At 43.8% G+C, this 14,806-nt stretch overlaps 1 protein-coding gene across 3 annotated transcripts in view; it reads left to right on the top strand.

Moving 5' to 3' along the window:
* Nucleotides 1–14,806, top strand: part of CDH11 (cadherin 11) — a 164,332-nt gene that overhangs the window by 66,492 nt on the left and 83,034 nt on the right. For 2 of the 3 annotated variants that reach the window (XM_051846856.2, XM_070063307.1), the window contains exon 2: nucleotides 238–359. The exons of the other annotated variant lie outside the window; for it this stretch is intronic. The gene's annotated coding sequence lies outside the window, so the exon portion shown is untranslated. The remainder of the gene's footprint in view (nucleotides 1–237; nucleotides 360–14,806) is intronic. 3 annotated transcript variants of the gene reach the window in all.

The raw sequence follows: 14,806 nt of genomic DNA, 5'->3' as shown, positions 1-14,806 counted from the left end.
TTTTTTTAATCAAAGTACCAAGCACTTGTGGTTAATCACACCATCCAGGGACCTCCCAATCCATGACAAGTACTTCCCCTGTTGTCTATCAGTTGTGCCAATTTGTTTGTAGCTGTCTTTACCCAACAGGACTGTTATCCTCTAAGATTAAACTCTGTATTATGCAATTGTGTATACCCATTTTGGATGTAACGTCTCGGATACTAATCATGCTTTTACTTTTTTGTTTCTTTGTAGAAATCACTGTGTTTTTGGCTCAGTGGCTCCGTGACATTCATTCCTGTTATTTGTTGAGTGACCAATCAGATGGGTGGAGTGTGTTATAGAAATTGGCAGCAAGTATCCAATGGGTGAAGAAGGTAAGGCGGACCAGTTTGCATGCCACTGTGAGTGTCAGGGTGGGAACCGCGCCTTCCTAGTCCATCCCTCAACCTTGGCTTGACTGAGCCTTCAGAAATGCAAAGCAGAACTTGGAAGGCAGGGAAGGCCTTTCGTCCTGGGCTCTGAAGAATGAAATTTTTCAGTGTTTTTGCTATTGAGTTCTCTTTATTTAACACCTGTTATGTGGTAGCGCAGGGACGGTAATCTCTGTGACTATAGAAAATGCAGAGGACAAAGCAACAACTAAAAGGATTGCAATTATTTTCAAGGGCTTGGTAGACAGACTGGCTGAGATAATTGCCATGTTGCTTCTTTGTGCTTTCCTTTCTTTTGACAAGAATTCTTAAAATAGGAACAAACCACCTTACATTCCAAAAGGAAAAGAAATTTCTGGAGGCTGAACCTTTAAGACCTCATAGGTCAGAGCCAGAGGCCATGAGCCAGGAGGCTTGATTTCAACTCTCAGACCCAATTCTGCCGTGCACTGTCTGTGTACCCTTAGGTTAATGAGCTCTTTTCTGGGCTACAAGGGTGGTTGGTTGAACCTAGGATCTCCAATACTTCCTAGCCTCTAGGAGTCTACATATCCTTTCATCTTCTCCACCTGCTCAGTGGTAACTGGAGCTGTTTTCATAGGACATCCAGATATCTGGATGGAAATAGAAGAATTTTTTCTACCAGCATGGCTTTCTACATTTGGGGTTTAACATCTGCTTGTCCAGGTGTCTACAGCTCATCCCTATGTGGATGTCCAGAATAAGCAAAATTCACAGCATTATTTTCCCACCTAAACGTGCACTTTGTTCTGTGTCACACATTTGACATCATTAAAACCACCCAGATGAGAAGCATGGGAAAGATCCTATGTGTCTCTCAATCCCTCACTTCCAACAGCAATTGATTCCTGTCAGTCCTACTCTCTGCTGACTTTTAGAATTATCTTACATCTCTCTATTCCTGCTGTCACCACCCAAATTCAAGCCAAACCCTGTGCATCAGTATTACTGAAATTACCACCTATTGGGCCTTTTTTTTCTCCTTGTTTATTTTTTCCTTGTCAGTTCCAACATGATTCACCTTCTTTACCCTTACTCTACCATGTCCCTAAGTCTGTGTATTATATAACATTTCCACTTAATCCTTTTCATTGACAGAGATTTGAACTCCTTTACAAGCCTCTAGAGCCCTTTGATGATGGTGGCCCTGTTTTGATGTCCAAACTCATTTCTTAGCTTCTCTGTCTTCCTACCCAACCTTCATTACGGGTATCCACTGTGAGATTTACCCACAGAACACAACCTCATTTCCACAAATCTGCATAATCTTTCTTTCCTCACAAGCAGTCTTACTTTATATATTAGCTTGGGTCTCACTATATGGGTTTTCTTTCCTTCCTTCCTTCCTTCCTTCCTTCCTTCCTTCCTTCCTTCCTTCCTCTTTCTTTCTATTTCTCTTTTTTCTTTCTTTTCTTTTTTTCTTTCATCTCCTAAGACTAAGCAGCTAAGCTGTGGATGCCTCCTACACAATACTTTGGCAGTAAATGGTAGTACTGTTTACTTCGATTCCACACTGGGTCATCATTATCTACTGAGTTGTCTTTCTTCCCAGATGGACTTTAAGATTCTTGAGGGCAGAACTTGCAAGCAGTAGAGACTATCAGTGTATTTTTAATAGAAGACTAGGAAGAAGTATAGTGGGTAACCACAGTGATAATAATGACAGGTAACAGATATTGCCTTCTTACCATGGATCAAGCTCATAGTGTCTTTAAAGATACAACTTTCCTTGACTCATGTAAAAGGTCTTTGGTAAATAATGATAAATGTCCAACATTTTAAAAATGAGAAAACTCTTGGAGAAAGTAAGTAACTTGCCCAAGGTCATATGCTTTAATATTTATCCCTGAATGTGTGACCATGGGAAGTCTTACTTTAGCCAGAGCTTGTTTTTTTTTTGTTTGTTTGTTTTTTGTGTTTTTTTTTTTTTTTATTTTTCACCACTCTCCTCTTCTGCCTTTCTGTGAATAAATCTTTTACATCATGTCTTTTACAAAAGACATTTCCTCTACATCAAGCCAGAGGCTTTTTCTGCAGCTAAACTCATGTTAAACAGATAGGCAAGGTACCCCTGCAACTGAAATCCATAAATTGTTTGTAACTTACACTCGTATTTGAATGTGTATCTTTTTGGGGAGAAAATTTCAGCTTGCAGAGCCCCCAGCTCTTTCTCCTGTGCTCCTGTTGTTATTTATCATGGGGATAAACAAAAGGAAAACACTCACAGAGGAAGCGAAACGCCACTCCTCTGCAAATGCACCAGTATGTTTTGAAAATCATGGGACTGACTCCTCTTACATTCACAGATTTTCCCTCATTTGTGCTGAATGAAGCCTGGTTCAGCAGATGAAACACATCTCTCCGTGGATATGGCTGTGAATGATGATCACCTCATTTCTGCCAAGCCAAATGGCCTCTTCACTTCATCAGCTCTTTGAATTCTTCAATAGGATGTGCAAGTGGCATTTCCTATTTTTCTAGATAATAGGGACAATTAGAATAAGGTACCAATGAAACCGAGTCAAAAGTTAAACAGAAAGTACTTGAATTTAATTTCACTTCTAGGAAATCTGCTAGGTTCCTTTTTCTTTCACCTAGAAGTGAAGAACAGCCTGTTTTGAAGAGTTTTGCATAGGTTTTATTCCAAAATAGGGAGGGAGAATATACAAGTGCTTGTGGTACCCTTAAAAGTGTTGCCAGTAGAACAATCCTTAGATCTGCTGGCTAAGCTCTTTGTTTTATGGAGAGGAATTTCGTGTCTTGGGGAAGGAAAGGACTTGCTGGTTATCATAATTTCAGGTTTTGGAAAGACAAAAGTAACCAACAACTTCGTGTTTTTGACGCCAAATCCATTCAGGATCAGTGTTTCTTGGGTAACTACCTAGGACGTGCTGCAATTACAGATGGAAGTGCAAGAGCGCTCTCCCTTCCTTAAGAACTTACAGCCACGTATCTCTGTATACAGCAGTCAAAGTCTGAGTTGGGAGTGGGGGAGATGGGTATAGAGGTAGTGATAAATGGGTGGGTGGGGAAGAGAGAGAGAGGGAGAGAGAGAGCGCTTTGAACAAGTGATGCCATGGTGAAGAAGTGCCTTGGGCTCCCAGCATTAGCGCTCTTTCTAACTTCCAGGGGAATCGAGCTTGAGTGTCCCTTCCTGGCACATCTGGCCTGCCTCAGCACACTTCTCAGAGCAGGGAAGGAATTACTTGTGAAAACAGAGGATGGGGCTTCTCAGTCTTGCAGCCTTGTTGGGCTTTTAATAGGGCACTAGGGCCTGGAAGTAAATGTCTTGCAGAAGTGAAGGGGACATGTCCTTTGATCAAGAGAAGTGTACACACACTGGCACCCTGCTGAGTAGCAATCAGCGGGGGCTGCTGGTCACAGGTCACCCAATTATCTTTCATTTGCATAGAAGTCAATCTAGGAAGCTGCTGGGAAGGCAGCTCACCTGTGCTGGCATTTCCACCCGGCTCTGCATTGTCCCTGACAGCTCAAAATGTTGGCAGCCGGCTTTCTAGCCCTCTGTGCCTGCTGGGTCTGTCTGTTAATGCACATTTCCTATTTTGGGATGTAGGCTACTATGGAGAAGGAGGCCAGATATCTGTAGTCAGTGTCACCGGAATCATAAACAGACACTCAAGTTCACTTGTTGATCGCACATTGCAGCTCTTCGGTGTATAAAATATGACTGTCACTCTGGGTAGGGATTTGGCATGTACTGCATCTCCTCCTGGAGTGTGTGAGTTTAGATCCTGGATTCACTTACAATGGTAATTTCCTGCTAGACTGCACTCAGGTAGGCAGCTTGGGTCCTTGCCACTCACATGGGAGACCTGTATTGAATTCCCAGCTCCTGATTTCATCCTGGCCCAGCCCAGGCTATTGTACACATTTGGAGAATGAACCAGTGCATGGGAGATCTCCACCCGTCTCTCTATCGTCCAAATAAATAAAACAGCAAAAATAAGCGTTTGCAATGTGACTGTCACTACCACGATCAACTAATGATTACCTGAAACTCTGTGGGCTAGGCACATGAACACAATACCCCTGACTGAAATCAACATTAAAGGAAAAACCTGAACCAAACTTGAGGTTGCTTTATGTAGCTAACGATAAGCAAAGGACAGAGGCTCCTCCCAACACTAACGGTGACAGCTGACGTTTACTGAGCATGTCCACTTGTAGGCACTATGCTGTGTGCTCTGCATTCATCATTGTCTTTGATATTACTGACATTCTAAGTCTAACGCAGTTTCCATGGTTCATTTATAGATGAGGGCACTGAGATTCATAGAAAATAAGACATTGCCAATGGTGGGTAGACACAGGGTCCCCATGCTGAAGCACAGCACTGTAGTGCCTCCTATTGATCAGTGTGTGTCTTCTACTTTCTCTAACTTCTAGTTTTATCAAAGTTGGAGGCTAATAATTATTAAAATTATCTTGATGTGGCTGGCTTCTAAATCTCTACTTGGACTTTCAAGGAGATCTACCTGGTTGTGGCTAACTCAGCAGTAGGAAGCCAAATAGACGCTTAATGAGAAGCAAATATAGGTAGAGGAAATCAGAGCTCTAGATGTTTTCATTCATCAACCATTTCTTTTTTTTTTTTCATATAAAAGCACATATTGAAGGAAACATTTTATTTCTTGAACTAATCAAAACTTGTGCAATACATTGACAGTGTTCCGATTTTGACTTTTTTTTAACTTTAATTTAATGAATATAAATTTCCAAAGTACAGCTTATGGATTACAATGGCTTCCCCCCCATAACTTCCCTCCCACCTGCAACCCTCCCCTTTCCTGCTCCCTCTTCCCTTCCATTCACAGCAAGATTCATTTTCAATTCTCGTTGTATACAGAAGATCAGTTTAGCATATATTAAGTAAAGATTTCAACAGTTTGCACCCACATAGAAACACAAAGTGAAAAATACTGTTTGACTACTAGTTATAGCATTAAATCACAATGTACAGCACATTAAGAACAGAGATCCTACATGAGGAGTAAGTGCACAGTGACTCCTGTTGTTGATTTAACAAATTGACACTCTTGTTTATGGCATCAGCGATCACCCTAGGCTCTTGTCATGAGTTGCCAAAGCTATGGAAGCCTTTTGAGTTCACCGAGACTCTGATCATATTTAGACAAGGTCGTAGTCAAAGTGGAAGTTCTCTCCTCCCTTCAAAGAAAGGTACCTCCTTCTTTGATGACCTGTTCTTTCCACTGGGATCTCACTCGCGGAGATCTTTCATTTAGGTTATTTATTTATTTATTTATTTTTGCCAGAGTGTCTTGGCTTTCCATGCCTGAAATACTCTCATGGGCTTTTCAGCCAGATCCGCATGCCTTAAGGGCTGATTCTGAGGCCTGAGTGCTGTTTAGGACATCCACCATTCTATGAGTCTGCTGTGTATCTCGCTTCCCACGTTGGATCGTTCTCTCCCTTTTTTTATTCTATCAGCTAGTATTTGCAGAGACTAGTCTTGTTTATGTGATCCCTTTGACTCTTAGTCCTATCATTATGATCAATTGTGAACTGAAATTGATCACTTGGACTAGTGAGATGGCATTGGTACATGCCACCTTGATGGGATTGAATTGTAATCCCCTGGTATGTTTCTAACTACTGTTTGGGGCAAGTCAGCTTGAGCGTGTCCCAAACTGTACATCCCCTCCTTCTCTTATTCCCACTCTTATATTTAACAGTGATCACTTTTCAGTTAAGTTTCAACACTTAAGAATAACTGTGTATTAATTACAGAATTCAACCAATAGTATTAAATAGAACAAACAAACAAAAAATACTAAGAGGGATAACGTATTAAATTGTTCATCAACAGTCAGGGCAAGGGCTGATCAAGTCACCATTTCTCATGGTGTTCATTTCACTTTAACAGTTTCCTTTTTGGTGCTCGGTTAGTTGTCACCTATCAGGGAGAACATATGATATTTGTTCCTTTGGGACTAGCTTATTTCACTCAGCATAATGTTTTCCAGATTCCTCCATTTTGTTGCAAATGACTGGATTTCATTGTTTTTTACTGCTGTATAGTATTCTATAGAGTACATATCCCATAATTTCTTTATCCAGTCTACTGCATCAACCATTTCTTGAGAACCATTCCTATTTTATGCCTTGGACCAGGAATATAATGAGAAACCAAATGCAGATGAGTCAGTACAACAATGAAACTAAGGTTATGCCTTCTAAAATCTCCCCTTATTGTAATGTACCTAGGCTGGCAGACAAATAACCCTGGTGTGGAGGTACTTCCAGACAATTTTGCAGATCTGTAGGGGTGCAGGGGGGCTGCCTGTGCTAGACAGAGTCAAGTGAGACTGTGGGCATAGACTCCCAGGAACAGATCAGGAAGCAAACAAAACAACCACTACAGGAGTTGTCACGGCTAGTGGAGTACCCCATGAAAAATTTGATGATTTTCATTTCTATTTAAATAGACAAGGTGGCTAATTATATAAAGATGGTTTAAAATCCAAAATGTGAAAAGGAACTCTATAGAGAATTGAATCTCCTTCAGTTTGTAATCCCTCAATTTCTTTTCCTGGAATCAATCACTATTTTTGGATTTCTGTGCAACCTTTCAGTGGGTGAGTTACAAACACATCCACGGAGTTACTTCCTCCGCATTTGGATATGCACATGGATGGAAACCAACTATAAATACCGTTCTGTGCTCTTTGCTTTCAAAAATAAACTGTTTCTAATTTTTTCTCCATGTTTGGTTTGCTTACACTCATTGGGTCAAAAACATTTTTAAGAAAATTTTAAAATACTCCAACCCTACATAAAAGTTGCAAAAACTGTACAGTTAATTCTTAGGAATCCTTCATTTGTAGTCACTGATTCTTTAAATCGTTTTTCCATGTTCCATGCAATACTTTTTATGAATGTAATCCAAAGCCAAGGTACACTGGACATCAGTTACCCACAGACATGGGCAAGCTTCCTCTTCCCAACACAAACAGCAAGATAATCCAGAGACATTTGAAGCTGAGAATATGTTCCCCTCCATATTACTTGCACGGCATTGCCAGGAGCAGCAAATCTACCTCCAGAGTAGAGATGGAAGGCCATCTCTTTAGGCCATTTGATTTTGGGGAATCAGTTTTGCTGTTTCCTCAAGCACTTAGCAAGAGCAAATGTCACAGACATGTGAGCGTCCTCTCTGCACCTGGCTTCTGTGTCCAGTGTTCCAGGACGGTTACAAACAGTGCAGTTGAAATGTAATCACTTCATTTCCTACAACTGGCCACTTAGAGAGCATTATCTCTGTTCTGCTTGTTAAAAGACAACACGCCATCTCAAAGCCTGGTGTAGGATTGCCTCCCCTTAAAGATCAAAGCTTCTGAGCGCTGCTCAAGTTATCTGTGCACATCCTCTGTGCATTGCATGGTGAGAGATAGTTCGGACTGGAGGTGCGAGGGACTTTGAATACTGTGACAGGCAGGGTTTAACTCAATCAGACAGTATGTTATGGTATTGCAGCCATGTGCCCTGGGCCTAAGAGGATTGTTTTCAATTATTCATTCATTGACTCATCAAATAATTCCTGAAGGAATTCATGGCACTTTTCTGTGCTCCATGCCAAGATATGGGCATGCTTTTTGCAGACCGAGTTCTCAGGATCTATGGGTTGACAACTAGACAATCACAATCTTAATTGAAGAAAGCAATTAACATGAGAATGGTGGGGTAGACTCTCTAAGAAATCGTTTCCTGGCTATTCATTAATTAGTCCATTCATATACTTTAAACACATGTTTACTGGCTGCTGTTCTAAATCTACACGTGCACCCAAGAATAGGCCATTGCAGTTTCCTATTCTCAAGAAACACATTTGTGTGTCTGGGTATTCCCTGACGTCTCTCTGAGTTTATCGGTTTCCTTGAGTTGGGTCCACCTGGAAGGTTCAGTTGTCCCTGGAGTGTTTCAGGAGAAAACCAAGCTATTGCAGGTTTGTTTTCTTAGGTCCCCTGTGATCCCTGGGCCACAGAATCACTGTTTCCTCTGGAGGCTGGTAACCCACATTACCCTGTGCCCGTGGGGCACTCAGAGCTCAAGACAATGAGAGAGAGCAGGGAAGAAAACTTAACAAGCCTTCTAAAATCCACCACCCACGTGCTGCATCTGCTGAAGATCTCAAAGGTCACAGCCGACACCTGGCTGATGGCTCCATTTGGAAGCCTTAGAAAAATTGAGGAGGGGACATCGAGTTTATCTTTTCAAGGGCTCTGAATTTTAGAATCTAAGTGCTATTCCAAATGCTGTTGGGCTACCATAGCAACAGCTTTTATATGTTAAAAAATATTTATTTGAAAGGCACAGAGAGAGAGAGAGAGAGAGAGAGAGAGAGAGAGTGAGCTCCCATTCCCCAGTTCACTCCACAGCTGAGGCTGGCCCATGCCAAAGCCAGGAGTTGGGAAGTCAAGCCAGGTCTCCCATGTGGGTGGCAGGAACCCAAGTTCTTGAACCATCACCACTGCCTTTCAGAGTTTTGCATGGGCAGGGAGCCAGAGGTAGGCATCAAACCCAGGCACCCTGACATGGGACTTGGGCATCCTATTCAGTGTTTTAATCACTAGACCAAATGCCAACCACCATTTTTTTTTTAAGATTTATTTATTTTACTTGAAAGTCAGAGTTACACAGAGAGAGGAGAGGCAGAGAGAGAGAGAGAGAGAGAGAGAGAGAGGTCTTTCCTCTGATGGTTCACTCCCCAATTGTCCTCAACGGCTGGAACTGTGCCGATCCGAAGCCAGGAGCTGAGAGCCTCCTCCAGGTCGCCCATGCTGGTTCAGGGGCCCAAGGACTTGGGCCATCTTCTACTGCTATCTCAGGCCATAGCAGAGAGCTGGATGGGAAGTGGAACAGCCGGGACTTGAACTGGCGCCCATATGGGATGCCGGCGCTTCAACCAGGGTGTTAACTCGCTGCGCCACAGTGCTGGCCCCACCACCGTTTTTTTAAGAAAAGGAATTTTTAGAAGTTCCAATTATATGATATCTCTCTAAATGAATTCTTTCGATGGAAATTTCTAAATGATTTCCCCATGTGTCCATAACAGACACTATTTTGGATCTCTTTACTCTCAACTCCTTCAGAATTTCCACTTAAAAAATGGACCCAGAGAAATTTATTCATTACTCCAAGAAAATTTACATTATTCTTCAGCCAAAGGAAGTCACACCATTTTTTGCTCATGTAGTTTCTCTCTTGCAGGATTTTAAGCTGGACCCTACACATCTGCTGCACTCCTGCACCACCCCCCCCCCCCGCCTCCGCCACACACACACACACACACACAGAACCAGCAGCCTGTGCTCACACGGTACTTGCCAGGGGGACTGGAGGTCAGGGTCATGAGAATGTCCATCTCAGTGCTCTGTTCCCCAGTCCTCCACTGAGCCACAGCATGATTTTTCTCAATCCAAATTGTATCAAGTTGCTTTAGCTTCAAACCCAGCTTCGGGAGCTTGCAGTCCCTCACAGGATAAATAGGAAAGTCCTTTTCCTGGCTCGTAAAGCTGACATAACCCAGCTCCCACTCTCGTTTCCAGAAGCACCCCCCCCCCCCCGCCATCTTCCTATTCAACTCTCCATCCGAATCCGTATCATACGTTGATGATGCCTGGACACACTGCAGAACTTCACATCTTACTTATCTCTCACGGGTTTTTCTTCTGTGTCCCCATTTGTCTTGGTAGCAGAGCAGAAGTCTCTCCCCTGGGTGGGGTTTTCAGACCCCATGAAATAATTTGTCACTTCTCTGCCCTGTTGATGGAAGGCTTTGGTTCCTCAGGGTCCTACTATCACTTCCACAGGCACTGGGGAGTTTTACCCTCATGAGCCTCTTTTTCCATACAAGAAAAATGGAAAAAATGATACTTTACAACTATTTTGGTGTGAACATGAATGTAATCTGTTCTAAAAGCTCATTTTTCCTTCTGAGTTTAAATGAGATTAAAACATCCCTGTGAACCCTCTGGAGGTGCTGTGGGCCCCAGGCAGTGTTACCTGCTGAGCCTCATGGAGAAGTTGGCACTGATGTCCCTCTGTCAATGCATTGCCATGTATTCATTTTCAACTCTGCAAGTTAGGTTTTGGAAGACAGCATCATGCTCAATACCACATCTTCTAGTGCAGTGTGTAGGGCACCTATGTGTGCTTTGTGAACCGGTTTTCACAGGAATGAGACATGATCTTCAACTGCGGGAGCCTTGTGCTGCTTAGAGCTTGACACAGACTCCGTTAGGCCAAGGCTACTTTTCCAAAAAGGACAGCATCCTCACCCCCTACTATCTGCAACACCCTTTAAAGTTTGCACGGAGCTCCCCTGTGCCTTGTCGATTATGTTTCCTTGAAGTGAGTGTTACTCAGCCTATTCCACTGAGAATAAACTGAGGCTTAGACAGGTTATGGGGTTTGAGAAATAACCATTGTCCTCTATGTGCATAGTACTTGGCAGAGTCAGGATTCGAGTCTATTTTTTTTTCCTCCTGAGAGACCAGTGTCAATTTTCTTTCAAAGCACAGAGCACTCTACTCAAATTAAGCAAGATATTGCTCCATTTTTCTACAACATTTTTGGAAGTATCAAGACCTGTTGGAAACAGTGGATCCCAAGCTGAGCACTGTGCTGTACCACCCGGTTTCCACCTCACGGAAGCACTGGCGATTCCAGGCACTGGGGGTGCCGTTGGCAGACGACGCCCCACTCAGCCCCGTCAAGGTTTGCTTCACTTGCAACTTCCAATTCAGCTCGAGTCATGTCCTTTCCCAGGGCATCCCACGTGGGAGAACTGGTCCGTGGTGGTGTGGCTCTCTCGGCTCTACCAGGAATCAGTTTTAATTATCAGCTTTGCCCCAGACGGCCTTGCAGGGTGGTCATTGTTGGGCTGCGTCACACCTCGCCTTCTCTTTGTATCTGACCCTGCTATCCTTCCCCAGATGTTGTTCCCGAGAGTACCGCACCCTCTAACGAGCATCCCCACATGAAACTTGGGCTCACAGTAAGTCTCCCGGAGCATCCAACCTGCGACGAACTCTATTGAGTCCTCTGCAACAAGCCTTCTTCTGTCTGTGCATGAATAGACCAGATCCACTTATATCTTCATTGTGTTCATTGAATGCCTATTCACTGGATGCTTAGCACTGTGCTAGGTACCAGGGTGCTGCCACGAGCCAGACAGAAAAGGACGTTTGGTTACACGCACTTTCCATTACTTCTCCTCTGAAGGCAGATGATACTCCCATTTCTCTGTGCAGGTTCTGTGTCTCCAAGAGCATTCTAGTTACCCCAGCACTGAAATGGACAGAGGGACAAGAGAACTCCCCGTTATCTGAGTTCTGATGATTGCTTTCCATAGGAAAGGCGGCTTCTGGGGATTGGCAGCTGCGTCATTGAGTGGCTGTCCCCTCACCTGTCCAGGGACTCCTCGTTTCCTTCCTCCTAGGCCCAGTGTGAAGTCTGGGTCGGAAGGGGCTCGAGCTGGAACAGGAGAGCAGGGGCTGGGATGGCTGCCCAGAATGGGTTTTGAGAGGTTGGCCTCAGGTCCATAGGAAGCCAGTGGGAATTCCTGTTAGCATCAGAAGTTGACAGGAAAAGATAAGATGGAAGGGACAGAGGTCTGGATTTAATTTTCAGTAGGATGGAGGGGTGAGGGGCGGGGTTTCCTTGCATTGCCCACAGTCCTTATTTAAACCTCTCGAATGACACCCCAGAGTCTAACTCTGCCATCAGCGCTCCCTTGCTGCTGTCACTCCCTAGCTCTTCCCTCTCCCATCCACTCCGCTGTGCTGAGGGCTGGCTGCCTCCTGAGTAGACCCAGGTGCTCCCAGCCTCTGGAACTTGGCATTCTCTGTCCTCGGAGTCTCCTTCTCATCCTCTCCTCAGTGTCCCCCTTTCAGAGGTCTTTCCCAACCTCAGAGCCACACCTGCCTCCCACCCTGCAGTCAGTCTGCATTTCATCTTTTTCTGTCTAATGGTTCGTGGAAGTTCTCATGACTTCCAAATAGTCTATTTTTATTTCATAGTTAACTTTTAAAATTTTATTTATTTATTTGAAAGGCAGAATTATAGAAACAGAGAGGGAGACACACACACACACACACACACACAGAGAGAGAGAGAGAGAGAGAGAGAGAGATCGTCCATGTGCTGGTTCACTCCCCAGATGGCCACAACAGTCAGGACTGAGTCAGGCTGAAGCCAGGAAACAGGGACTCTATCCTGGTGTCCCACATGGGTGGCAGGGGCCCAAGCACTTGGGCCGTCTTCCCTTGCCTCTCAAGCACATTAACAGGAAGCTGGATCAGAAGCAGAGCAGCCAGGACTTGAACCAGCACTCCAGTATGGGATGCCCACATGGTAAGTGGCAGCTTAACCCACTGCACCAAAAGGCTGAACCTCTCACAGTTGACTTTTAAATTGTCTATGTTTCTTCCATGAGATTCTGAGCCCCTGGAGGTTCAGAGACTTGCCCTGTATTGCTGTCTCCTATGTCTTGAGTGTCAAAAGCAGTGCTGTTCACACTAGTAGGAGCAACAACAATATTTTTCAAATGAATAACTAAACCAAGACATAAGCGTTAAATGTTTCCCTGATGGGTCGACAAGAATATGATGGTTGGGGTGCTTGCCTTAGAAAACATCTTGGCTCGGGGGACTGGAGCCTGGGCGGCCTCACATGGCTGGGATGAGCAGGAGCTTCTGCATCTATTCCTGAGTGATGGTGCCTCCTGGACCATCACTCAGATTTGAGTGGCATCATTTCCTGGAGCACTCCGCTCTTGGGAAGTCAACAGCTGCATAATGGTTTCTCTGTGTGTTCAACTGTGCATTAACATGGGCCTTTCGGGCCTGCTCCGACTTGCCTGACCCATCTCCCAGCAGGGGAGCCCATGCATCTGTAATACTCTGGAAAATTGGGGCTGACATGGAGCTTGGTACCCAAAGCGATTCCACTCAAGCAAACACAGAGAATAATAGCCATGCACTTAAATGCTTGAGTAGGTATCAGTTGGAAGAACATTCCAATAATCTAAGTTTATAAAGCCTGTTGGTATGAATTTTTGAAATGGCACTTACTCCAGTTTATTCTTGACAAATGGTGTTTGCAGCCATTGAGATATTTTATTTCAATTATGTGCTGGTGTTGTAGAGAGAAGGTTTCTGACAATAGCAAGGCATGAGCCATTTTTATTGTGCTTCTATCACTATTCCCATTGCTAAACTTAACTGGACAGTTCATTAAGATGAAAAATTAACAGCACATGCTTTGGGGAGAATAATCATGGAACATGACAGCTTGTGGAGGCATTGGCATTTAGAGAAGCAGACAGGTGACAAACGTGCTGGTCTTTGGAAGATGTGGTGATGTCCAATCAGCTACTTCCTATGCCTTTCCTGAATTCCTACTGTGTGTGTTCTGAGTTGCTGGGGGAAGAAAGACAGGAAACATGATTATTACCCTCCAAGAACATTCCATCTATTTGGTAAGGTTTCAGCTGTCAATCCTGGAGCTCCAGAGGGATAGGCAAGTGCTTTGTTGCTGACTGTGCATTGAGGAGTAATTCAGTGTGGACTTAGAGAAGATTTATCACAACTTGAAGAACAGCAGTATGTTGATTAGTAAAATATGTCATAAAACAGCAGTTGCTAATGGCAGTTATGCGACTGATCAATGCAGAACTTTGCAAGCATATTAAGAAATACTGTATAACTTAAGAAAGGAGACTTTCTATGTGAATTATATCTGAATGAAATTGCCATTATTTTCATTGTGAATTCTACATAGCCAAGTGATAGTAAAGTTCATTCTATGTGCAGAGAATTGGACTTAGTTTAAATTGGACTTAGTTGGAGCAGACCAGTGCTTATCGAGGACATCTTTCCTGTGGTAAGGAGGGAGGCATATACCCATTCTACAGAAGAAGAAACTCAGGGTCAGATCAGTATGTGCCTTGTTCAGGAAGTGACATAGCCAGGGAATAATGGAGCTGATATTTTGCCTGGCTCCAGTGTCCAGATGCGTCCCATCCCACCATGTTGGAGCCCAGAAAAGGTGGACATTTATGTTGTGAACACATGAATGGTAGCAACAGTGGAAACGATGTGTCTCGGCTGAGGGCTTTAGAGCTTGGATGGTGCCCTCATCTTTCTTCTCTGACTTGTTCTTATAGCATCCCTGAGAGATTGGGCATTGCAAATGTGTGTGCGTGCACCTGCAGAGGTGGAGTGCGTCTCAGGAGAAAAGCAAGCCCAACTCTGCTTTCCAGGCTGCACAGGGAATGCTGCCTTCTCTTTTCCTGATATGTAAGGTATTCCCTCTGTGCTTCCACC

This window comes from Oryctolagus cuniculus, chromosome 18, assembly GCF_964237555.1.
Source record: "Oryctolagus cuniculus chromosome 18, mOryCun1.1, whole genome shotgun sequence".
Lineage (NCBI taxonomy): Eukaryota > Metazoa > Chordata > Mammalia > Lagomorpha > Leporidae > Oryctolagus > Oryctolagus cuniculus.
This window is presented reverse-complemented; position numbering and strand designations above follow the sequence as displayed.